Raw genomic sequence first — 24813 nt, forward strand, 5'->3', positions numbered from 1 at the left:
TGATAACTTGCTGACCAAACTCTGGTACCTAATCTGGTCTTCATTAACAGAGCTGGTCAGGGAAAACTAAATTGAGAAATGAAGGGGCACTTAATGACAGGATTCACTGTCTGAGGGCTTCCTTCAAACATTTTAGTAAAGAGAGCTTATTATTTTTTTTCCTGCCACTGGATCAAAGATAGGCAACTGGAAAGACACTGAAAGTGAGAGGAAATATCATTATATCAGTAAGCAGGTGAAGAGAGCTGCAGTAATTAGTAAACACAATGAGACTTCTGTTGATAATGTGATTGATTTTTACCTTAGAATAAAAGACATCAATAGCTCAGTTGATAGAGTATTTGCCTTGCATGCATAAGGCCCTGGGTTCCATTCCCAGCACCACAAAAAAAAAAAAAACAACACCACACACATGACTATGCCACCTCCCAGGGCCATCACACTGAGCTTACCACTTGGTGGAATAGTTTTCCTTCCAGTATGCCCATGAATGTTTTCAGGTTCAAATATTGTTAAATTTTTAAAATTTTTTATTTGTTTTAATTAGTTATACATGACAATAGAATGTACATATATACTTTGATATATATATAGATTGGATATAATTTCTCATTATTCTGATTATACATTTTGTAGAATCACATTGGTCATACAGTTACATTCACACATAAAGTAATTATGTCTGTTTCATTCTACATCTTTCTTATCCCAACATCCCCTGCCTTCCCCTCTTTTCACTTCCCTCTACCTAATCTAAGGTAATGCTATTCTTTTCTTTTTTTTTTGCATTACAATTCTTTTTTTTTTTTAGGTTGTTGGAATCTTTTTTTTTAAATTTTTATTTATTTATTTTTTTATTGTTGGTAGTTCAAAACATTACATCTATTTTGATATATTTCACAGTTTGATTCAAAAGGGTTATGAACTCCCATTTTTACCCCCTATACAGATTGCTGAATCACATCAGTTACATCAATTACATTTCCATTGATTTACATATTGCCATTCTAGTGTCTGATGAATTCTGCTCTCTATCCTATTCTCTACTATCCCCCCTCCCCTCCCCTCTTCTCTCTCAACCCCCTTTACTGTAAAACACTTCTTCCACTTGTATTATTCTTTCCTTACCCCTCACTTCCTCTTGTATGTAATGTTGTATAACCCTGAGGATCACCATCCCTTTCCATGCAATTTCCCTTCTCTCTCCCTTTCCCTCCCCCCTCTCATCTCTATTAATGTTGATCTTCTTCTCTTGTTCTTCGTCCCTACTCTGTCCTTAGTTACTTCCCTTATATCAAAGAAGTCATTTGGCATTTGTTTTTTAGGGATTGGCTAGCTTCACTTAGCATAATCTGCTCTAATGCCATCCATTTCCCTCCGAATTCTATGATCTTGTCGTTTCTTAATGCAGAGTAATACTCCATTGTGTATAAATGCCACATTTTTTTTATCCATTCATCTATTGAAGGGCATCTAGGTTGGTTCCACAATCTTGCTATCGTGAATTGTGCTGCTATGAACATCGATGTAGCAGTGTCCCTGTAGCATGCTCTTATTAGGTCTTTGGGGAATAGACCAAGAAGGGGAATAGCTGGGTCAAATGCTGGTTCCATTCCCAGCTTTCCAAGAAATCTCCATACTGCTTTCCAAATTGGCTGCACCAATTTGCAGTCCCACCAACAAAGAACCAGTGTACCCTTTTCCCCACATCCTCGCCAACACTTGTTGTTATTTGACTTCATAATGGCTGCCATTCTTACTAGAGTGAGATGGTATCTTAGGGTGGTTTTGATTTGCATTTCTCTGACTGCTAGCGATATTGAGCATTTTTTCATGTACTTATTGATTGATTGTATGTCCTCCTCTGAGAAGTGTCTGTTCAGGTCCTTGGCCCATTTGTTGATTGGGTTATTTGTTGTCTTTTTGTCTAATTTTTTTGAGTTCCTTGTATACTCTGGATATTAGGGCTCTATCTGAAGTGTGAGGAGTAAAGATTTGTTCCCAGGATGTAGGCTCCCTATTTACCTCTCTTATTGTTTCTTTTGCTGAGAAAAAACTTTTTAGTTTGAGTAAGTCCCATTTGTTAATTCTAGTTGTTAACTCTTGCACTATGGGTGTCCTATTGAGGAATTTGGAGCCCGACCCCATGGTATGTAGATCGTAGCCAACTTTTTCTTCTATCAGACGCCGTGTCTCTGTTTTGATATCAAGCTCCTTGATCCAATTTGAGTTGACTTTTGTGCATGGCGAGAGAAAGAGATTCAGTTTCATTTTGATGCAAATGGATTTCCAGTTTTCCCAGCACCATTTGTTGAAGATGCTATCTTTCCTCCATTGCATGCTTTTAGCCCCTTTATCAAATATAAGATAATTGTAGTTTTGTGGATTGGTTTCTGTGTCCTCTATTCTGTACCATTGGTCCACCCGCCTGTTTTGGTACCAGTACCATGCTGTTTTTGTTACTATTGCTCTGTAGTATAGTTTGAAGTCTGGTATCGCTATTCCACCTGATTCACACTTCCTGCTTAGCATTGTTTTTGCTATTCTGGGTCTTTTATTATTCCATATGAACTTCATGATTGTTTTATCTATTTCTACAAGAAATGCTGTTGGGATTTTGATTGGCATTGCATTGAACTTATAGAGAACTTTTGGTAATATCACCATTTTGATGATGTTAGTTCGGCCTATCCATGAGCAGGGTATATTATTCCATCTTCTAAGATCTTCTTCTATATCTTTCTTTAGGGTTCTGTAATTTTCATTGTATAAGTCTTTCACCTCTTTTGTTAGGTTGATTCCCAAGTATTTTATTTTTTTGGAGGATATTGTGAATGGAGTAGTTGTCCTCATTTCCATTTCAGAGGATTTGTAGCTGATATACAGGAATGCCTTTGATTTATGCGTGTTGATCTTATATCCTGCCACTTTGCTGAATTCATTTATTAGCTCTAATAGTTTCTTTGTAGACCCTTTTGGGTCTGCTAGGTAAAGGATCATGTCATCTGCAAATAGTGATAATTTAAATTCTTCTTTTCCTATTTTTATGCCTTTAATTTCTTTCGTCTGTCTAATTGCTCTGGCCAGTGTTTCGAGGACTATATTGAACAGAAGTGGTGAGAGAGGGCATCCCTGTCTTGTACCAGATCTTAGAGGGAATGCCTTCAATTTTTCTCCATTCAGAATGATGCTGGCCTGTGGCTTATCATAGATTGCTTTTACAATGTTGAGGTATGATCCTGTTATCCCTAATTTTTCTAGAGTTTTGAACATAAAGGGATGCTGTACTTTGTCGAATGCTTTTTCTGCATCTATGGAGATGATCATATGGTTCTTGTTTTTAAGTCTATTGATGTGGTGAATAACATTTATTGATTTCCGTATATTGAACCAGCCTTGCATCCCAGGGATGAATCCTACTTGATCATGGTGCACAATTTTTTTGATATGTTTTTTAATCCGATTCGCCAGAATTTTATTGAGGATTTTTGCGTCTAGATTCATTAGAGATATTGGTCTATAGTTTTCTTTCTTTGAAGTGTCTTTGTCTGGTTTAGGGATCAGAGTGATATTGGCCTCGTAGAATGAATTTGGAAGTTCTCCCTCTTTTTCTATTTCCTGAAATAGTTTGAAAAGTATTGATGTTAGTTCCTCTTTAAAGGTTTTGTAAAACTCTGCTGTATACCCATCCGGTCCTGGGCTTTTCTTAGTTGGTAGTCTTTTGATGGTTTCTTCTATTTCCTCTATTGTCATTGGTCTGTTTAGGTTGTCTATATCCTCCTGACTCAATCTGGGCAGATCATAAGACTTAAGAAATTTATCTATGCCTTCACTATCTTCTATTTTATTGGAGTATAAGGATTCAAAATAATTTCTGATTATGTTCTGTATTTCTGAAGTGTCTGTTGTGATATTACCTTTTTCATCCTGTATGCTAGTAATTTGGGTTCTCTCTCCTCTCCGTTAGCATGGCTAAGGGTTTGTCGATTTTATTTATTTTTTCAAAGAACCAACTTTTAGTTTTGTAAATTTTTTCAATTGTTTCTTTTGTTTCGATTTCATTAATTTCAGCTCTGATTTTAATTATTTCTTGCCTTCTACTTCTTTTGCTGTTGTTTTGCTCTTCTTTTTCTAGGATTTTGAGATGAAGAATGAGATCATTTATTTGTTGGTTTTTTCTTTTTTTAAGGAATGAACTCCAGGCAATGAATTTTCCTCTTAGAACTGCTTTCAATGTGTCCCATAGATTCCGATATGTTGTGTCTGTGTTTTCATTTAACTCTAAGAAGTTTTTAATTTCCTCCTTGATGTCCTCTAAAACCCATTGATCATTTAGTAACCTATTGTTCATTCTCCAAGTGATACTTGATTTTTCCTTCCTTCTTTTATCATTGATTTTCAGTTTAATTCCATTATGATCAGATAAGATGCATGGTATTATCTCTACTCCTTTATATTGTCTAAGAGTTGCCCTGTGACATAGTATATGGTCTATTTTTGAGAAGGTTCCATGTGCTGCTGATAAAAAAGTGTAGCTACTTGATGTTGGGTGGTATACTCTATATATGTCAATTAAGTCTAGGTTATTAATTGTGTTATTGAGTTCTATAGTTTCCTTATTTAACTTTTGTTTGGAAGATTTGTCCAGTGGTGAGAGAGGTGTGTTGAAGTCTCCCATGATTATTGTATGGTGCTCTATTAGCCTCTTGAACTTGAGAAGAGTTTGCTTGATGAACATAGCTGCACCATTATTTGGAGCATATATATTTATGATTGTTATGTCTTGTTGGTGTATGATTCCCTTGAGCAGTATGTAGTGTCCCTCTTTATCCCTTTTGATTAACTTTGGCTTGAAATCTATTTTATTAGATATGAGTATGGATACTCCTGCTTGTTTCCGCAGTCCATATGAATGGTATGATTTTTCCCAACCTTTCACTTTCAGTCTATGTATATCTTTTTCTATCATATGTGTCTCCTGTAGGCAGCATATTGTTGGGTCTTGTTTTGTGATCCATTCTACTAGCCTGTGTCTCTTAATTGGTGAGTTTAAGCCATTAACATTTAGAGTTATTATTGAGATATGATTTGATCTTCCAGCCATATTTGTTTATTAATGTTACTAAACCTGTTTTGTTTTCCTCTTTGATTACATTCCCCCTTTTACTGTCCTACCTCCCGCTGTTGGTTTTCAATGTTATTTTCCATTTCCTCGTCCTGTAATGTTTTGCCAAGGATTTTTTGAAGAGATGGTTTTCTAGCTGCGAATTCTTTTAACTTTTGTTTATCGTGGAAGGTTTTAATTTCATCTTCCATCCTGAAGCTTAATTTCGCCGGATACACGATTGATTCTTGGTTGGAACCCATTTTCTTTCAGTGTTTGAAATATGTTATTCCAGGATCTTCTAGCTTTCAGAGTCTGTGTTGAGAGATCAGCTGTTATCCTGATTGGTTTTCCCCTAAATGTAATCTGCTTCCTTTCTCTTGTAGCTTTTAAAATTCTCTCCTTATAATATATGTTGGACATCTTCATTATAATGTGTCTAGGTGTGGATCTCTTATGATTTTGCACATTCGGCGTCCTGTAGGCTTCTAGGATTTGGGATTCTGTCTCATTCTTCAAGTCTTTGAAGTTTTCTCATATTATTTCACTGAATACATTGTTTATTCCTTTGGTATGGAGCTCTGTGCCTTCCTGTATCCCAATGACTCTTAAGTTTGGTCTTTTAACATTATCCCATAATTCCTGGATGTTCTGCTCATGGTTTCTTAGCAGTCTTGCTGAGCTGTCTATGTTCTTTTCAAGTTGAAATACTTTGTCTTCATTGTCTGATGTTCTATCTTCTAAGTGATCTACTCTGTTGGTAGTATTCTCAATTGAGTTTTTAAGTTGGTTTATTGCTTCCTGCATTTCTAGGATTTCTATTTGTTTGTTTTTTATTACCTCTATCTCCCTGTGAAATTGATCTTTTACTTCCTGGATTTGTTTGTCAATGTGATCTTTCATTGTCTGATTTTGCTGTCTCATGTCTTCCTTGAGACTCCAGATCATCTGTAGCATGTATATCATGAACTATCTCTCTGACATTCCCTCTGTTGCAGCTATTACCTCTTCTAAAGTTGAGTTGACCTGCATTGCTTGTGCTCCTTTCTTTCCTTGTCTTTTCATGCTGCTCACGTTTCTTTCTGCTTGGTGAAACTGTTGTGTTTATGAGGTTTTCCCCCTAATTATTTATATTGCTCTTGTATAGTTGAAAAATCTCCCTTGCAGGGCGGGCAGTGGCTGTGTTCCTCCTCTAATTGGGGTGATCTGTCTACCGCGCTGGTGGGCCGCTAGGCCTGCTCTGCCGGTTGTTCGCAGGTCTGCCCACCCTGCTGGTGTGGCTGGTGGCTCTGCTCTGCCCCCACTCCAATTGTGGCGATGTGACTCCCACCCCCTCGGGTCGTTGGGCCTGATCCGGATGCGGGTGGCTGCTCTGCTCTGCCCCTACTCCAATTGGAGTGACGTGTCTACCATGCTGGCAGGCCTCTAGACCTGTTCCGCTGGTGGGTCTCAGGTCTGCCTGACTCTGGCAGTAGGGGGAGTTGGGGGTCGAGAGTCCTTTGGTCCTTGCGGTCATATCCACGAAGAGATTTTGAAGTTTCCCGGTTGTTCGCCAGGTGGGCGGGGCTGTTAGCAGAGCCCGGAAGGGCATGGCCATGTGCTGGGCCATGCGGGGTCCCTTCTAGCTGAGTCGGGCCACCGGGAGCCGCCTGAAGAGCGGGGCAGCTGTGTCTGCATGGCTAAGATCCGGGCGGGTTGTTTGGCTGTTCGCAGAGCGAGAGCAGGGCCTCCCGGGAGAGCCAGGATGGCGGGGGCGTCTGCCGGTTTGGGTTGCCACTCCACTTCGGGCTGCCGCCGCTTTCAGAAGCTACTGGTGGCTGCGGGATTGGACCTCTGCGCCCGCAGTGGGGGGCCACCTGTAGAGCCGGGTAGCTGCGGCTGCGTGGTTAGGAACCGGGCAGGTGAGGCAGGTGCTCCTAGAGCGAGAGCTAGGCCTCCCAGGGGAGCCCGGATGGCGGAAGCTGACTGCCGGTTCGGGTGGGGCGGGCCAAGCCGCTCCGGGTGCCGGCCCTCTTGCAAAGGCGGCTGCTGGCTGCAGGACTTAACTTCTGCACCCGCCGCAGGGCCACCTGTAGAGCCGGGTAGCTGTGACCTCGTGGTTAGGAACCGGGCAGGTGAGGCGGCTGCTCGAAGAGTGAGAGCTAGGCCTCCCGGGGGAGCCACTTGCTGGAGCGGCTGATGGCTGCGGGATTAGACCTCTGTGCCCTCGTGGCCATCCAAAATCCACTTCTCTGGGACAAACTGTCACTTCCAATAAACCTACCAGTTCACGGCAGCTCTCCTCTTAAGGGAATTATGCTAGAAGTTCCTCCGTAGGTAGGCTGCAGCTGTTCCTATGGGTCTTTCTTATCCCATTAAAGTGGAGACATTGGAATTGCTGCTTCCTCGCCAGCTGCCATGTTGGATCTCCCCGGTTGTTGGAATCTTAATATCTTGCAAACTGCAACACTGTTAGCGTAGGATGTTTTCCTTACATCTTCATAATTTAATATTGTTTCATTGATGAACCAGTAGATTGTCATCTAGGGTCGGAGTGCAGACTGCCTCTCAGTTACAGCGAGCGGGTGACTTCGGGGGCTCCCTGAGGTCTTCTCCCTGGTTGCCTGCTTTGCAGCTACTCCCTCTTAACCCCAACCCCAGCCCGCAGCTCCAAACCAGCTAGGAAGGGCAAAGGCCCAGGAGAGCCTGCATTACAATTCTTAATACACGTTTATACCATAGTTTTTGTATCTCTGTTTGTATATAAAGTGTGTTGACACCCAATTCGGGTCTTCATACCTGTACTTTGTATAATGGTGTCCATCACATTCCACCATCCTTGCTAATCCCCTGCCTCTTCCTTTCCCTCCCACCGCTCTTCCCTATCTAGAATCCATCTATTCCTCCCATGTTCTCCCTCCCAATCCCACTATTGAACAGGTACATTGTTCCAACTTCCTCTCCCTCCCCTCCTTCCCAGCTGCAATTACTCAGCACAAATATTGTTTAATTAAGAATTAAATTAAGAAGAGAGTCTGGATTGGTGAGATCATCAGCCAGGACATAGAAATGTTTGACAAGACACGCACCTACTTTCTGCACCAGGAAGCCTCTGTTTCCTGTGCAGGGGCAGCAGCACCTTGGAGTCCAGTGGTTCCTCCCTCACCTGATCAGGCTCCCCTCCCAGTGCAGAGCCCTGAAGTCAAAGAAGAATTACTTCTGAAGGAAGAAGGCACTCATGGTGCTGCCCAGGCTGCTGAAGCTGCTCATGGCATCAATGTGGCTGGGTAAGGATGATGCCTATGGGAAGGGGCCTTCTTTGTGACCAAGGGACTGGGGGATAGGGTAGCCTTAAAGGGACTTTGAAAGGTATGGTTAGCAATGTGTAAAAGTGCACTTTTTTTTGTCCCAACCACTTTTCCCTCAACTTTCTGATTCTGTCCTTTTTCCTTCAGGATCCAGTTTTGCCCAGAAGGTGACTCAGGCCCAGCCAGCCATGTGGGTGCAGGAGAAGGAGGCTGTGAGCCTGTTCTGCTCCTATGACACCAGTGAGACAAGTTATGGTCTCCTCTGGTACAAGCAACCCAGCAGTGGGGAGATGGTCTTCCTCATCCTTCAGAACTCTTACAGCCAGAAAAATACCACGGAAGGTCGCTACTCAGTGAATTTACAGAAGGCAAGCAAATCCATCCAGCTTGTCATCTCAGCCTCACAGCTGGGGGACTCAGTGGTGTATTTCTGTGCACTGAGAGAGGGCACAGTGGGAGGACTGTTGGAGAGAGGTGCACAAAAACCCAGGGTGTATCTGAATCACCCACCTGCTGGAGGGAACAAGGCAGAAAGTGGGCACCCCAGACAGGAAGTGGGCAGGGCTGTGGCAGCTCATGTCTGGGTTGGAGGGAAAACACTCACTCTGAGGAACCCCTCTCTAGGTTCATAGACCACATCACAGTTATGACTAATCAAAGCCAGCCATATTCCTGAATCTTTGGATTGAAGGTTGACAGATTTTTTTTTGTTACAGAAGATTGAAAAGGAAGAGCAGCTACAACAAACAATGTTGGTTGAAAAATTGGCTAAAGAAGTTCAGAATCATGTGGCTGAAAAAAAAATCAATAAAATCGGTATGAATTGTTACATATTCAGATCAATTTGTCCAATAAATATTTATTGAATAAATATTACTTTATTTAAAATAGAGAAGTCCTTTGAATCTCTCTTGTATGTTTCATTTTTTAAAATACCATGCTTTAAAAATACTTTTTAATGAATTAATTTGATTTAAGTTTATTTTTTGAGAGTAAATGGTACTCACATTTATTTTTTTTTAATTTGCTTTTTTTCTTTTTATTTTTGTGTGGTGCTGAGGATGGAACCCAGGGGCTCACACACGTCAGACAAGTGCTCGATAACTGAGACCCAACCCAGCCCCTCATATTTACTTTCTAGAAGTTCCTACTATGCAACATACTTAGTTCTCAGAGTTTGTTCTGTCTCCACACCTCTAGCTTGAAGAGCTCAACTTCCATACTGAAAGTTTCCCTGCCCGCCACTGTCATATCCATAGATCCATCTCACCCATACAGACATAGTCTTCTTTGTTTGTACATAAATAGGCACACTTTTCCCTAATCACCATCTTTTTATTATATTAAATTATCCCTTTGCCTATAATGTTTCCACATTATTTATTTAGTTCCCTTTATCTATTTGTTTCATTGTGTGATCTCAGAAGTTAGTTTCATAGTAAATTGTGTCCTTTTAGAATAAATCTTTCCTCAAGAAAAGTTTTATTTTTTTCAAGAAATTTTTGATAATTCTTGCACAATTATTTTTCAATACAAATGTTAAAACTTGTGTTCCATTTCCTACATATTCAACAACATTTTTAAAAGAAAACAAAAAAATTGCTTTAACACCAGAAAGTTGGAATTACATTAATAAACTATGTCATATGAAATATTGACTTATTATTTCTTCATTTGAAAAAATGCTATTTTCTCAGTTCATAAGGGACATTTCCTGCTATTCAATTATATTTGAAGTTTCTCATCTTTATCTTCAATTAGATTTACATAAGTATATTCCTACATATTCTTCTGTATGTGTACACATTTTCAAATGAATTTTATATTATGTACTCATTTTTTTCTGGTACTTAAGAAAAATATAAAGAAAGGCTATTTAAAAAATCACATGGGTTATATAGGTAAGAATTTCTACCTTTTAAAGTTGCAGTATATTTGTACTATCTAGACATTTAAATTTTATTTTATGGAGCTAGCTTTACCTTAATACAACATCTTATAAAGAGAGAACAATAAAAACATTCACTCTTGAATACAGATACAAAATTTTAAATGAAGAAATTATAAATAAAAACACAATAGTAAAGATTGATTTTTATAAAAGGTATTTACTTATATATTCATTTATTCAAAATGATGACCAGTGAGTACCTCCTATGTGACCAACTTTGAGCAGAAACTTATCCCATCTGTGGGCTTGTTACCACATCTGGGATGAAAGAGCTTAACTTCCACATTACTGGTAAACCTGACCTGTGCCAGTCTTGTATCAATCTTACCCATAAAGTTGTCAATAATTAGTGACTCTTGGAGAGACATTGTGAAGGGACAAGAGAATGAGTTCTCTTATTTCTCTGCTCTTGTCCTTCCCTTCATCTTTTCTCCAAAAACATTTAGTTCACCAGTCCTGCTGTGCTCAAAGTTTCCATAGTCCCAAATCTTCATTTACTCTGATTTCCTCCTTCTACCTCTAGCCCCATTTTCTCATCCCCTAAAATTAGAATGTAGTGATTGGTCAATAAGTGAAATTGTCTTGTAATTTACTCTCATATTTGTGCTTGGAAAATAGAGGTGTGGGTAGAAATCTTAACAGGAAGTATCTTACCATTTTTTTTTTAAATCTTAAATTGTGGTAAAAACCACATAACATAAAACTTACCACTTCATACTGATATAAATACAGATACATGGACCATGAAATAAAATGAAAGTCACAGAAAGCCACATAATTACAGTAATTTGATGTTTGCCAAATGATATTTTGAAGAAAGCACAGCCTCTTTACCAAATGGAAAAACTGGATATCCATATGTTGAAAAGTGAAATTAGATCCCTGTCTTTCATCCTGCTCAAAAATCAATTCAAAATTGACCGAAAATTAATTGTAAAACCAAAAAGTTTTGCAATTAATATAAGAAAACACAGGGGAAACACTTTGACTTATAGCCACAGGCAATTATGTCCTGAATAAGGCTCCTATAGCTTAGGAAATAATTGCAAGAATTAGTAAATTGGATAACATGGATTTAAAAAGCAAAGAACAATTAGTAGTGTGAAGAGACAGCCTACAAAGTGGGAGAAAATCTTTGCCAGCTACTCTTCCAATGGAGAATTAATGTATAGAGTATATATAAAACTCAAAAAACTCAACCCTAAAAGAAACCCATTCAACAAATGGACAAATGAACTAAACAGAATCTTTTCAAAAGAAAAAGTACAATTGGTGTACAATTACATGAAAAAGTGTTCCATATATTTAGCCATCAGGGAAATGAAAATCAAAACTATACTGAGAATCCCTTTCACTCCAAAAAGAATAGCAATCATAAATTATAAAAATAATAATAAATGCTGGTGAAGATGTGGGGTTAAAGGAAAGATTATGCACTGTTAGTAGAAATGAGATCAGTACAGTATGGAGTTTCCTCAAAGAACTGAAAACATAACTACTCTATTATCCTGCAATACCATCCCTTGGTACTTATCCAAAATAATTACAATCAGAACATTTTAGAGATCCATGCATACCTATGTTTGTTGTAGTACCATTCCTAATAGCCAAGTTATGGAACCACCCTAGGTATCCATCAACAGATGAATGGATAATTAAAAATTGGTATATATACACAATGAAGTTATATTCAGCCATAAATAAGAATAAAATTATGTAATTTGCAGGAAAATGGTTGGAATTGAAAATCATCATGATGAGGAAAGTAAGCCAGACTAAGAAAATCAAGGACTTCATGTTTTCTTTGTTTTGTGGAAGCTAGTGGAAAAAGAGGGAGAGAAAAAGAAGGAACTTCATGAAGGTAGATGGATACCAATAGGGTAGTGAAAGAGATACGGGGAAGGAAGACAGCAGAGTAAAGGGAGGTACTGGGGAGTGAAAATAATCAAATTGTGTTATATGCACGTATCAATATGCCTCAGTGAAACTTACCATTCTGTATAATTATTATGCACCAACTTAAAAAATAACCTACTTAAAGACTTTGTTGTTGTTGTTGTTGCTGGGGATTGAACCCAGGGCCTTGTGCATGCAAGGGAAGCACCCTACCAACTAAGCTATATTATCAGTCTAACCACCTTAATGATTTTAAGTGTACTGTTCAGTTAATTATATTGACATTGTTGTGCAGCTGTCATCTCTAGAACAGTTTTCAATTCTGTGAAACTGAACTCTGGGCAGTACTATTTTTTTTAAAAAAAACATTTCATCATCATCTCAACTTATTTTGCTGTCTCCCCATATATCAGAATAGAAATTTGTAACTAATTTTCCAGAATTTCTTTCTAGCATGGTTCTGGGTCAGGGTCTGACAATAGGATCTGGATTTGTCCTGTGCTTATTGATTATGGACCAAAAGTGAGAAGTAAAAATTCAATAGCTAAGAGCAAGGACTTAGGAGCTATGTTCCCTGTGTTCCAATTTAACTTTGAAAGCCTTATCATTGGGATCTTGGTCAATCAAGTTACTAAATTTTTAACTCTCATTTGTAGTGGGGATTAAATGGATTAATACATATGGAAGCCTGGCCCATAGCAGTGCTCAGGAAGCATTATGATAATAACAACTATTATGAAATTTCTGTAATATTAAGAAATCAAGAAGCTGTGTTCACTGAGCAAAAGTTATTCTTCTCTTGGTCAATCATTTAGCAGATAATAAATAAGAAAAACTAATGAATATGTAGACCTCATATGTATAATGTATTGCATCAGGAACTTTGATTCTACTGATTATCAGTGTAGAATATTGATTGGCTTTACCCAGAATAAAACTATCACAGTAAATTTATAAATTGAGGAACAGGATAAATTGAGGAATAAGAATTTAACCAATAGGTAGAATTCCAAGCACATGGAGTGAAGAATGTAGAACAAATGAATTTTAAAAGTATTTTCAAAAGATCATTGTGGCACAAAAAGATAAATGGAAGCTTATGAAGAAATAGAAATTATAATTCAGTCTTAAGGAAAGACACATGGAATTTCTTCATTAGATAAATATTTATTAAATAAGAATAAGTGACTGGTATTTTTGTAGATATAAGGAATAGAGTAATGAATAAGAGGCAAATACAAACACAAGAGAGCTCCCTTTATGAGGCTTGGCTCTCACTTTGTTTATAGTGTTCAATTTCCTTTGCAGAAATGTCCTGTGAGGTTTGTGTTCCAAATGTCCTGTGCTTTGGTTACTTTAGTGACTGGCAAGTTTCATATAGTGATGAAAAGTCATAGGCATAGAAGTTTTGAATCTTACTAAATGATGTAACCATGGACAGAGTTTCTTAGACTTAGAGCACCTGTAGTTAATCATTTGTAATAACATGTAGCTGACCACCTGGTTGTAAGAACTTCATGAATTAAATCATATGAATTTAATTATCAAATTGTTATTAGAAAATAATTTTTCAACTAATGGTAATTATTCCTGGACAGAGATTGGATGATGTAATAAAGGTAATTTAAGAAAAAATAAAAAGAAAACTTAAGAATGGATTAAACCTTATTTCATTCTCTTGATATTGATTGTATTTTTTTCCACCATAATTATGCCTGGGTCAGCCTTTGTTTCACAATGACCTAATTCCATACAAATAATTAAAATGATTATAATGACCTTCTTGTTTGTTTGTTTTTCTCTCCTGGACTGCATGCATAGGAAATGATAATTTCTTATTTCTGATGGAATTTAATGTAAATTCTATTGTAAAACAAAAAAGTTTGATGTATAACATCAATATGCTGCACTATCATGCCAAAAACTAGATTCATAATTAGAAGTTCACTTAATAGATTTCTGCATTGGAAAGGATAAAAAGAAACTTTCTAAATTTTTCTTGGAGAAGGGATGCTTTTCAATGAATGGTAACTGCTCAATAATATTTTAAAAGAAAAAAATAAAGAAAAATCTTAAGAAGAAATCACAGTTTGATTTTTTGGTACACATAAACAGCTATGCCTTTTTATGAAAGGTCCATTTTCTGCATTCTGTATTTATTAACTTGATCTTTTCACTTTGCATTAAATTTAGGTGTTTCTATGCCAGAAAACCAATTTTAAATAATTGTAGTTTTAAGTAATTGCTTACTTTCTTTATAGAGATGTATTTTAAAAATGTGATTACTTTTAAATATTGTTCCTAATTATCTCATAATATAGACAATGTTTCAATTAACATTATTATATTATCATTTTAATGGAAATAGAATTGCTTAAATAAGGGAAAAACATATAATACTGAATGCCTAATATCCTTGAAAATATTTTTTTACCAAACTGTTTTCATCAGTAGCACACAATAATGTGGATTTTCCAGTACTTTACTAATTACGAATGATATAAAGTAGCCATTTTGTTAAATAAATATTTTCACATGAGCCTGACTCATTTTCATCCATCAGATCTTAGTCCAAATATCACAACACTAGAGAATTTCTTTGACTTCTGCTGTTCTTCCTGACTGAAGTAGCCTATTAACCTGCAGTTAGATATTTGCTTTTAAAAAAAAAAAAAAAAAAACTAAAACAACATTAAAACCATCAGAGTCCATCACATACAAAAAGCATCCTTCATACAGTAAATATATTTAGAAAATTTCTAAAAAGCATGATTCTGGTCTAGGTTACCTTCTTGCTGTGCCCCGCCCCCCGCAAGGCATCTGTTGCACATGCCTTTGCTCCTCAGAGTGAGGAAGAGCAGTATATGGACTTGTGAAAACTCTCAGCATCCCCAGGTCTATGGAACTGAGTTTCCCTGCTAATAAGATCCCCTAGGAGTTCCATCACTTAAAATTTAGAGAAGCACCAATCTGAAGGGTTGCCACAGTGATCTTTTTAGAGCATAAATCAGCAGCTACCTATACTTGATTGGTGTGCTTCAGTGAGTTTCTTTTGCTCCCAGAATAAAATGCAGGTCAAGCTGTGACATATGAGATTCTACATAATTTGAACCTGACCTGATCTTTCAGTCTTAGCCTTTCTCTCTCCTTTCCTGGCTCTATGTGAAGCAATAACTCAGGTCTCCTTCAGTTTTGTTGAATAACTTGCCACATCCTTTCCAACACATTCTGACTTATTCTTTTATCTTCCTGAAGTGTTCTTCCCCCAAATCTTGGTGAGTCTGACTCATTTTTATCCTTCAGATCTCAGTTCAAATATCACAACTGTAGAGAAATCCTTTGACTTCTGCTGTTCTTCCTGACTAAAGCAGTTATCTGTAGCTCTCTGCTATTTTTGCAGCCTGGTTATTTACCTTATGGTAAAAACCACAGCATGCAGTAATATTGATTTGTACATCAATGTATTGATTGTTTATGCCTCCAATTAGAATAGGAGGTCTTTATGAGGTCCAGGGTATTGTTCAGTAAAATCACTGCTTTATCCTTATTTTCTAGGTTAGTGACTGGCCCATAGTAGTCATTTCAGTATGTATGTATATTACTACTTTGGCCAGTAGTCATCAGAAGGGCTGAGGCAACTCTAAGCCTAGTACGTCCATGGGGAAATGTCAAAAAGAGAAAGACATAACTGTAAGACATGGGAAAGTACAAAAGTAACTTTTTAAGTCCAATAATCATGAGCACCTGTCAAAGTGTTATTTCAAATTACTGCTAGATAAAAAGTTCCTTGGTGGGGAATAACCAAATAATTAGCCTCAGTAGACAGTTTGTAGAAGATTAAAATTTAAAAGGATATAGTTAAAGATCATTTCTGTGGTCAATGAACTAATTAATGATTAACCTACTATCAATTGCAGTAGCAATTAAACTCCTCACAAGATTAATAGTCATGAGTGTGTAGCACTAATTTCACAAAAGGAGACTTTATTTCTTAAAGGATATTAGAAAATCACTCATGCTTATTCTCAGAAGTGATGTTTAATTCTTCTAAGGGGCTACATAGGTGGGCCTTCAAAGCAGGTCTATTTTAATACAGTTTTGAAAAACTGATCTTTCTTAAAAATAATTCAAATATTTGGTAGAGAGGGGGTTGTCAACGTATTGTATTTTACCTTTCTTCAAACTAATAACTTTGTGTCAATAAGACACAGGACTTCCTAGTCAGAGACAAAGGACTTTATTGGTATAGCTGTCTCAGTTTACCTTTCCTTATGTCCCAAAGTGGGGATACAATGGGTACAGATGGACTTACACATGCAGTGATGTTGTCTCTGAGCTTGGAGAATTTCCTGCTTTTGTAGCATGGCCTACGTATATTTGCTCTTTGTCTCAGCGGGGAACACTACCTCAACCCTTGAGATTTCTTGCTGCAAACATAACTCTGAGAAGTGGTCCAGGTAGTGTGTCACAGCCTTACATTATTAGTACACTCAGTAAGGCATGTAGGGGCATAAGAGACTTGTAGTGGGCTATATTTTAACAATATTTACTCCTTTTCCAATATTGTGTTAGGATCTAGAATTTTCTTATGTGAATGTCACTTGTGCTTAATCTGACTCACAGAAGCTGAGTCAGATTAAGCTACACACTCATGACTATTAATCTTGTGAGGAGTTTAATTGCTACTGCAATTGATAGTAAGTTAATCATTAATTAGTTCATTGACCACAGAAATGATCTTTAACTATATCCTTTTAAAGTTTAATCTTCTACAAACTGTCTACTGAGGCAAATTATTTGGTTATTCCCCACCAAGGAACTTTTTATCTAGCAGTAATTTGAAATAACACTTTGACAGGTGCTCATATTTCCTCAAATAGCATTTAATTAAAGTGACTTGAGCAGAATTCTAAGCATCAGGATGAAACCCATCGATGGTATTAACCACACTTAAGTTTCCTATGATTCCGGATTCAGCTAACTTTGAATAAATCCCAAAATATAGACAACAAGGATATAATGTATTATGCATTATGACCCAGCCATGGGGGTTTGGACTGATGGGCTAATCTTTGGTTCATCAAAAAGGAGACCAAAACCCAACCATCATTCCCAATAGGGAGATTTTCCATGGCCCCTTCCCCACAATCATAAGTATAAAATATTAAAGTGACAGGTTAATCCTATCAGGGATTTATTGCTAAACTTTATTTAGATTGGTATTGCATTTTTTGGGTTAAACTGTAGGAGCAGTGTAACTGAGTATCTGCAACCTCTGTAGGCATTCATGGACTAGCCTGTACTGCTCACACACCATGAGCAAAGTATATTTGTATTGGTCAGTTGAAGAAAATGTGCTGATTCTTGTGTTTGTACAGTGTGGGAATGCACCTCCAGGTTGGGAAGTTGCCCTTGATGTAGTAGAATAACTTAGGAGAGGCCACCTTCACATGAGTTTCCAGTTTCCATGGAATGTGGAAGGGAATGACAAGCAAGCAGCAGGTTAGATTTCCAGCTGCAGCTGCTGCTTCACTCCAGCTTCACTCCAGCAAATCATGTCATTACTGTGCTGGGTTGTTGTGTTTGTTTTAGCAAAGTGATTGTTAATCTCCCCCCTGTCTCCATCTCCAAGGGTCTAGGGTTTTCCCTTTCCAGATGACATGGTAGTTTATTTTTCTTCACCAGAACAAAATGTGCTCTCTTTGCTTTTTTTCTTTATTTTTTTAAATAGTAATTTCCTAGTCATGCACAAGCCTATTGACTAGAAGGAATAAGAGAAGCAGGGACCGGGGTATTTTCAAGACATGTACAGAAACCCATGATAGTCACTATCTGGCTCTCTTGGGATACTGTACAGGAACTCACATGGAGTGAACTCAAATAAATGGTAGTTATCAGTTTTATCTAGGATCATGTTTACCAGACTGGTGAGTCCAGGTTCAACAAGAATCCTATTTTAAGACCATTTAACCAGCATGCTAGAAGGAGAATATACCAATCACATTGGCCCCAGGTTGTAGATGAAAGAAAGAAAGAAGTATCATGCTTTCCACTTTTAGAAAGTTGCAGTAGATATAATTTCTTTTATTCCTCCTGTTACATACAGCTAAAAGTCCTGGATATTATGTAAAAATAAAGCATAAGAAGACTCAAAAATGTGGAGAGAAGAAGGGAGACATACTGGAGCCTTGGATCTAGCAATGATAGACTGGTGAGTTCCATGAGTTTTCTTTGACTTCATATAACCCAGTTGGATCCTGCAGAAGCCATTAACCTGGAAAAGACCATGGTTACAGAGAATAATCTCCAAGAAAATTCTGCTCCCTATAGCAAAAGGCCCACAACAAGGATAGCCTCACAATTCAGAAAACTTCAAGACAATAAGTAGTCTACTCCAGCCAAACACAATATAAAGTTTCTAGCAACCAAGAAAACAATCAAGAAAAAATAACAAAGCCAATTATTGAGAAAACTTGGTGGTGTTTTAACATACCTTTGCTATGTTTTCCCATTATTGGATCTAAGATAATAACCTTTACATGTCAACATATATTTCTGTTGTGGTTTCTGGTACTAGTGGCAACACACTGGGCCTTGTTATCAAAGAATAGTGCTCAACTACTTTGATCTGTCCAGTGACTCCCTGAAGGACTAATGGAACTGGCTTGTGTGTATTCCAGATAACCCAGAACTCTATCAGCACAGAGAAATTGCTATGCAGGGGAAATTATTTCAAAAATTAATTTCAATAGAAGGACTTAATAGGATATTTGAGCACAAAAGAAAATCCTCAAACTAGGACATTGTTCAATTGAAATTATACTGTTAAAGAAACAGAGAAATGAAAGTGCAAAAAATAGTCTAAGACACCTGGGGGATACTTCCACATTGTATAGACTTAAGTATAATAGGAATCTGAGATGGGTAGGGGAAAATTAAAGTGGAAGGATGAATAAGTGAAGAAATAAAGACCAAAAAAAACTCCTCAACTTTGATGGAATACATGAGGTTGAACTTACTAGATGTGTAAACTCAAAGAGAGAAGTGATAATCATATGCAGGGAATATTTAACAAACTTGACAGTCAATGTCATGTGAGATATCATGTAAACCAGAGGCAGTGGGAAGAGATAGCTGGAAGAAAAAAAAAGTCAACCTTTGGTTTTACATCCAACAAAACTATTTGTCAAAAATAAAAGAGAAATTGAGATAGTCCAAGAACACTTCTTACTTGAAATCTTTCCTACAAGAAATTCTACAGGGAATCTTCCAAATCTGAAATGAATGGCACAAGGAAGTAGCTTGGAACAACAGAGAAATCATGAACATGGTAAAGGTAACTACATAGATAAATAGAAAGCCAGCATTTTGTTTTTTTCTTTACTCCTATATAACTTAAATACTTATTTTGGTACATGTGATAATATCCCACAGATGTCTTAGGCTATTTCTTACTTTCATTCTTGTTTTTTTTTTAATAGTGCAATTTACGTATGTCAAATGGACCCCAAATTAGTAGCATTTATAGTAGCTTTTATTTCAATTTATGAATTGCCTGTGGAGAGGAAATAGCTTTTCAGTATATTGTGGTTCACAAAACAAATCTACAAAATTTATTACTGTATAAAATAAAGACTGCTTAAGACAAATGAGGGAAAGAACTATGGTTTTCCTTTTTGACTGATTGCCATAACACCATCCTGCAGGCACCTAAAGTATTTTCACATTTCTTTTAGACATCATTAAGCACAGAGGCTTTTTCAGGATAAAACTGATGCTAGATGAATTCTGTCATCTTGCCAGCACTGATGTGGCCCTTGGATTTACCACCACATTAGATGTATTAACCCATTTATATTATTTTGGGACAGATCTTTAAAAAGAGGTGAATTTCTTAAAAGACTGTGCCTCAGGCCCACATCCGATTTCTAGGCCTTAGGTTTCATCTTCAAACATTTTCAAGTCTGAGGTGGCTGTTATCTTGTGCTTCTATCATTTCTACTTTGGTTTCATCTTTACCAAGCAGTGATATTGTTATGTTTGTCAAGCATAACATGCTCTATCAAAGATCTTGATACTGGCTTATTCCCTCTTGTTCTGATTCCTATGCAGCTGGTGGTAATGTGAAGGGTCTGAAAGGCCATAATTGGTGGATGCTGGTTACATGGCTCTCAGTAGAGAAGGGGTAGTTGCTTTGCTGCCCTCCAGGCACCAGCTTCAGTAACCACATGAAGCAGGCTGCAGGACAAGGGAGGAATGTGAGCTATATGTGCTTGTCCCTCTGTAGACCCTGATGGGCTTCTGGCTTAGTTATCCTCTGATAGATCTGGCTGGGTGGTTAGTTAGGATGCAGATGCAAAAGGGGGAGGGAGATCTGATCCAGAACTTTCAAGGGTCAACCCCTAGATATCAGGACTTTATTCAAGACAGGAGAATAAGACCAATTACACAAACAAATGGCTAACATTGGGTTTTATTTAGAGCTTAGGTGCTGAAGGCAGCCCCCTCCCTCCTGCATGAACCCAAGTGAGCACTGTTTGGACACAAATGTGTCATTGGTGTTAAATGGATAAAATTGTTCAAGTTCCTCCAGTTTCTGACCTTGTTAGAAAATATTGTCCAGGCTGAGAACTGAAACCATGCTTGTTTAACTAGATTTTAAACAACTCTGATTTGAAAGTATTCTGGTGAATTACAAGTAACTTTAAAAATTAGAGATGGTGGGGTGGTATAGAGGTTCCTCAATTTGAATTTGGGAAATATGAAATGCTGCTTGAATTGCAAGACCCTCATAAAGATTTCTATAATAGAACTGTTAGGATGATTTTCAGTGCAGATAAATAGCCATTTGAAATAATTGTTCTTAATCAGAAAAGATGGCCTTTTGGATATAAAATACATACACATGTACATGCTCCCTCCCCATTGACTTGGAACAAATGTTTCTTAAATTTTTAATTATAACTCAGGTGGCAGGATTTTAGTGTAAATAGTTTACAGTTAAGAAGGGTGACTATCATGAGTCCACAAGATGGCAATGTCTTCTCAGGGACCTCTAGGAAAGCTGTCAGATGCTTCTCTGTGTGTGTTGGAGGGTGGGGAGGAGGGTAGGGGGGTGGGAGGGGGAAGGGCTTGTTGGTGTGCAGGGATGGTAATAACACCTCTTTTATTCTAATTGGAAGAACATATTCTTTTTCTGTTTTCTAAAGCAGAAGAATCAGAAACATCTAAATGAGCCTTCCTCCCCTCTCTTTAGGGTTTACCATCTGATCCTCAGTGAACCAGGGAGAAGAGAATGATGAAATCCTTGAGTGTTTTACTACTGATCCTGTGGCTTCAGCTGAGCTGTGAGTTTGGGCATTTCTGTGGGAGCATAAAGAACAATATTTGAAGTTATCGTCTATTCTAGGCCCATGAGAAGAGACATGAAAGATTTTACCTTCTACCTCGGGAGGATGGGAGGCCCATGAAAGGGTAATTTAAATCCTGTAGAGTGTCCACTTCCAACCACTCTTCTTGGACCATTGTCTTTTTGCACAGGGGTGAGCAGCCAACAGAAGACAGTGGAACAGAGTCCTGAAGCCCTCAGTGTTCCAGAGGGAGCTGTGGCCTCTCTCAACTGCACTTACAGTGACAGTGCTTCTCAGAACTTCAGGTGGTACCAACAGTATTCTGGGAAAGGTCCCAAGTTGCTGATATCCATATTCTCCAATGGTGAAAAGGGTGAAGGAAGATTCACAGCACAGCTTGATACAGCCAAATGGCATCTTTTCCTGCACATCAGAGGCTCCCAGCTCAGTGACTCAGCCACCTACCTCTGTGCAATGAGCACACAGTGCTCCCCAGGCACCTGCAGCTGCACAGAAACCTACTGTCCCAGGAGGCCTGAGATAGAGCATAGACCACAGAGCAGAGAGTCTTTTGTGCTCTAAATATGATGGGAATTAAGAGTAGTAAATATTGCATTATGGGTGTAATCCCACAAATAAAGGCATCATGAAAAAGCCCACTATGGAAAAGTTTTTAAGCCCAAATTATTTTAGTTCTGATCTCCCATCTCATCACCGTTCTCAGCTGTAACCTTGCTCCTGGACATTTGATGGGTGGGAGGAAGGACTAGAGTGAGAGGGTGAGACTGGTGAAACAAGAAGCTCAGATGGCTGCAGAGATAAAATGTCAGGGAGAATCCATGTTGCTCTTCCTGAGTAAAGGCCAAGGAGAATTCAGAATCTCTGGCCTGAGCCTTGATGCCTGTGCACTGGGGAGAGGTACAGAGACGTGGGGAGCAGCAGTCATAATCTCAGAGAGCCCCACAGCACCAGGGCTGGGAGCACAAAATGACTCTAATATCTGGAAATGGATCCATGAGAAAGGATCTAAAAGAGTCTCAGACACAAGGGGCTTCATTCTGGAGAGCAAAGTCCTTCATGAATCAGCTGTCACAGATGACAAGGTATTGAGTCTTTCAGCAAATGTTATGAGGAGATTTGGAAACACTGAAGATCATATGAATGTCACTCTCCTCTGTCTCCAGGGCTCTATGGATTTTGTTTGCTACTAAACCTTTGTAATAGATATTGAGGGGAATTACAGGAAAAAAAATGAAAATCATATTCACTGTAAAGCTGAAGTTGTAGTTATTAGTCCTGTCATTGGTAACATTGTCTAGTGGGTCAGAGAAACTTGCGAATGGGGAATTAAGATATCGGTTTAGTTTTGTTCACATAGTCATTGGCTAAATGGAAGCAACCCAATCAGAATTTGCTTTTAATTCTCCATCTGAAGAATTGAAAACTGAACAGATATTTGAAATCATGGAAGAAAGATTTGGAAGGTAGTGAGGAAGAGCAGTGTGTTAGGCATTTTTTTTTTTTTGGCTACTGTGACCCAAATACCTAACAAGAACAACTTAACAGAGGAAAAGTTTATTGTGATCACAGTTTCAGGGGATCAGTTCATGATTAGCTAACTCCATTAGTCTTTGGCCCAAGATCAGGCAGAACATCATGGTGGAAGGGCATGGTGAAAATGTGCTGCTCTGCTCAGAGCAACAAGGAAGGATGGGGGGTGGGGAGCAGGGAGAGGAGGGGAGGAGCCAGGAAGACAATATACCATCTCCAAGGACACACCCCCAGTTACTTACTTAGCTTCTCCAGCCATGCTTCAGTGGACCAGAGTTACCACCCAGTATAGTAGGTCTTTCAAATTAGGATGGAATGGTTAGGTCACAACTCTTATAACCTAATATTTAATCTCCTAATATTCCTGCATTAGCATAGGACTTTTTTAGGACATCTCACACCTAAACCATGACAGGAAGAAAGTTGTTCTCATCATCAATCAAGATGCTCCAATTTCAGCTCCACCTTTTTACATGTCTCTGACATCATGGCACTCAGGAAAGAGCCTGGGTAGAGCTGGTTTGAACATCTATTATGTTACTAATTGGGAATTAGATATTATGCTATATTATTTACTTTAGAATTGTTTTCAGAATTAAATGAAATAGGATGTTATGATAGGTTGAATTTCTTAAAAGGAGGGAGTGAATTGAAATTATTTTGTTCATAATTTGTTGAGGAAAGCAAGTTAAGATGGAGAATGGTTTAGCATGGATGTTGTTTAACTGTAATCTTGATTTGGCCTGATCTTTTTGGGACCTCTGGGGCATGAATTGTACTGCAAATTTGATTCCTTCTCACTTTCAGGTAAGGGGGCAAAACTATTGACATATTGTGCAAAAAAATAAAGTACTGAAGTTATTGGCAGTGGTTTTTCTTGGAATACAGTTATATGCTATTGTGCAATGGTGAGTCCTAGTAGCAGAGGTCAATTTTGTGGGGGAAAACCACCTTTGAATCAAGAGTAGTTAACAGTCACAGCATCTTGATATTGTTTACAATAGCCTGGGACAAGGGATTTAGGCTGAACACCAACAATGTCTGCTGTTAACATGGAAATTTGCTGGAACATTGGTGGCATTCACTTACTGAGAGACTTTACTAATTTCTGTATTCTAATTTTTTTTTTAATTTCATCATATCAATCTTGAAGAATTAAAATAATTTAACTCAAAGGATTTGTTAATAGAGAACATTGAAATAAATATAAGGGATTATTACTTAAACACTAAGTGAGACTTTTTTAAGCACAGTGTTTTAGTTAGCTTTTTTTCCACTGTGACTTAAGGACTCAACCAAAACAATTGTAGAGAAGGAAAATATACTTGAGGGCTCACAGTTTCTGAGGTCTTAGTCCACTGAAGGCTGGCTCCATTCCTCAGGGCTCCAGGTGAAGCAGAATATCATGGAGGAAGAGTGTGGCAGAGGGAAGCAGCTCACAGGGGTATCCAAAAGCAGAGAGAGACTCTGCTCTCCAGATACAAAATATATACCCCATAGTTACACCTCAATTCCCACCTCCTCCAGTCACATCCTACCATTCAGTTAACACTCAATTTTTCCTTATCAATGAATTAATTCACTAATTAGGTTAGAGCTGTAGCCCAATCATTTGTCCTCCAAACTTTCTTTCATTGTCTCACACATGAGTTTTTTTGGGATATAACATTAAAC

Source organism: Urocitellus parryii, chromosome 6, assembly GCF_045843805.1.
Source record: "Urocitellus parryii isolate mUroPar1 chromosome 6, mUroPar1.hap1, whole genome shotgun sequence".
Taxonomy (NCBI): domain Eukaryota; kingdom Metazoa; phylum Chordata; class Mammalia; order Rodentia; family Sciuridae; genus Urocitellus; species Urocitellus parryii.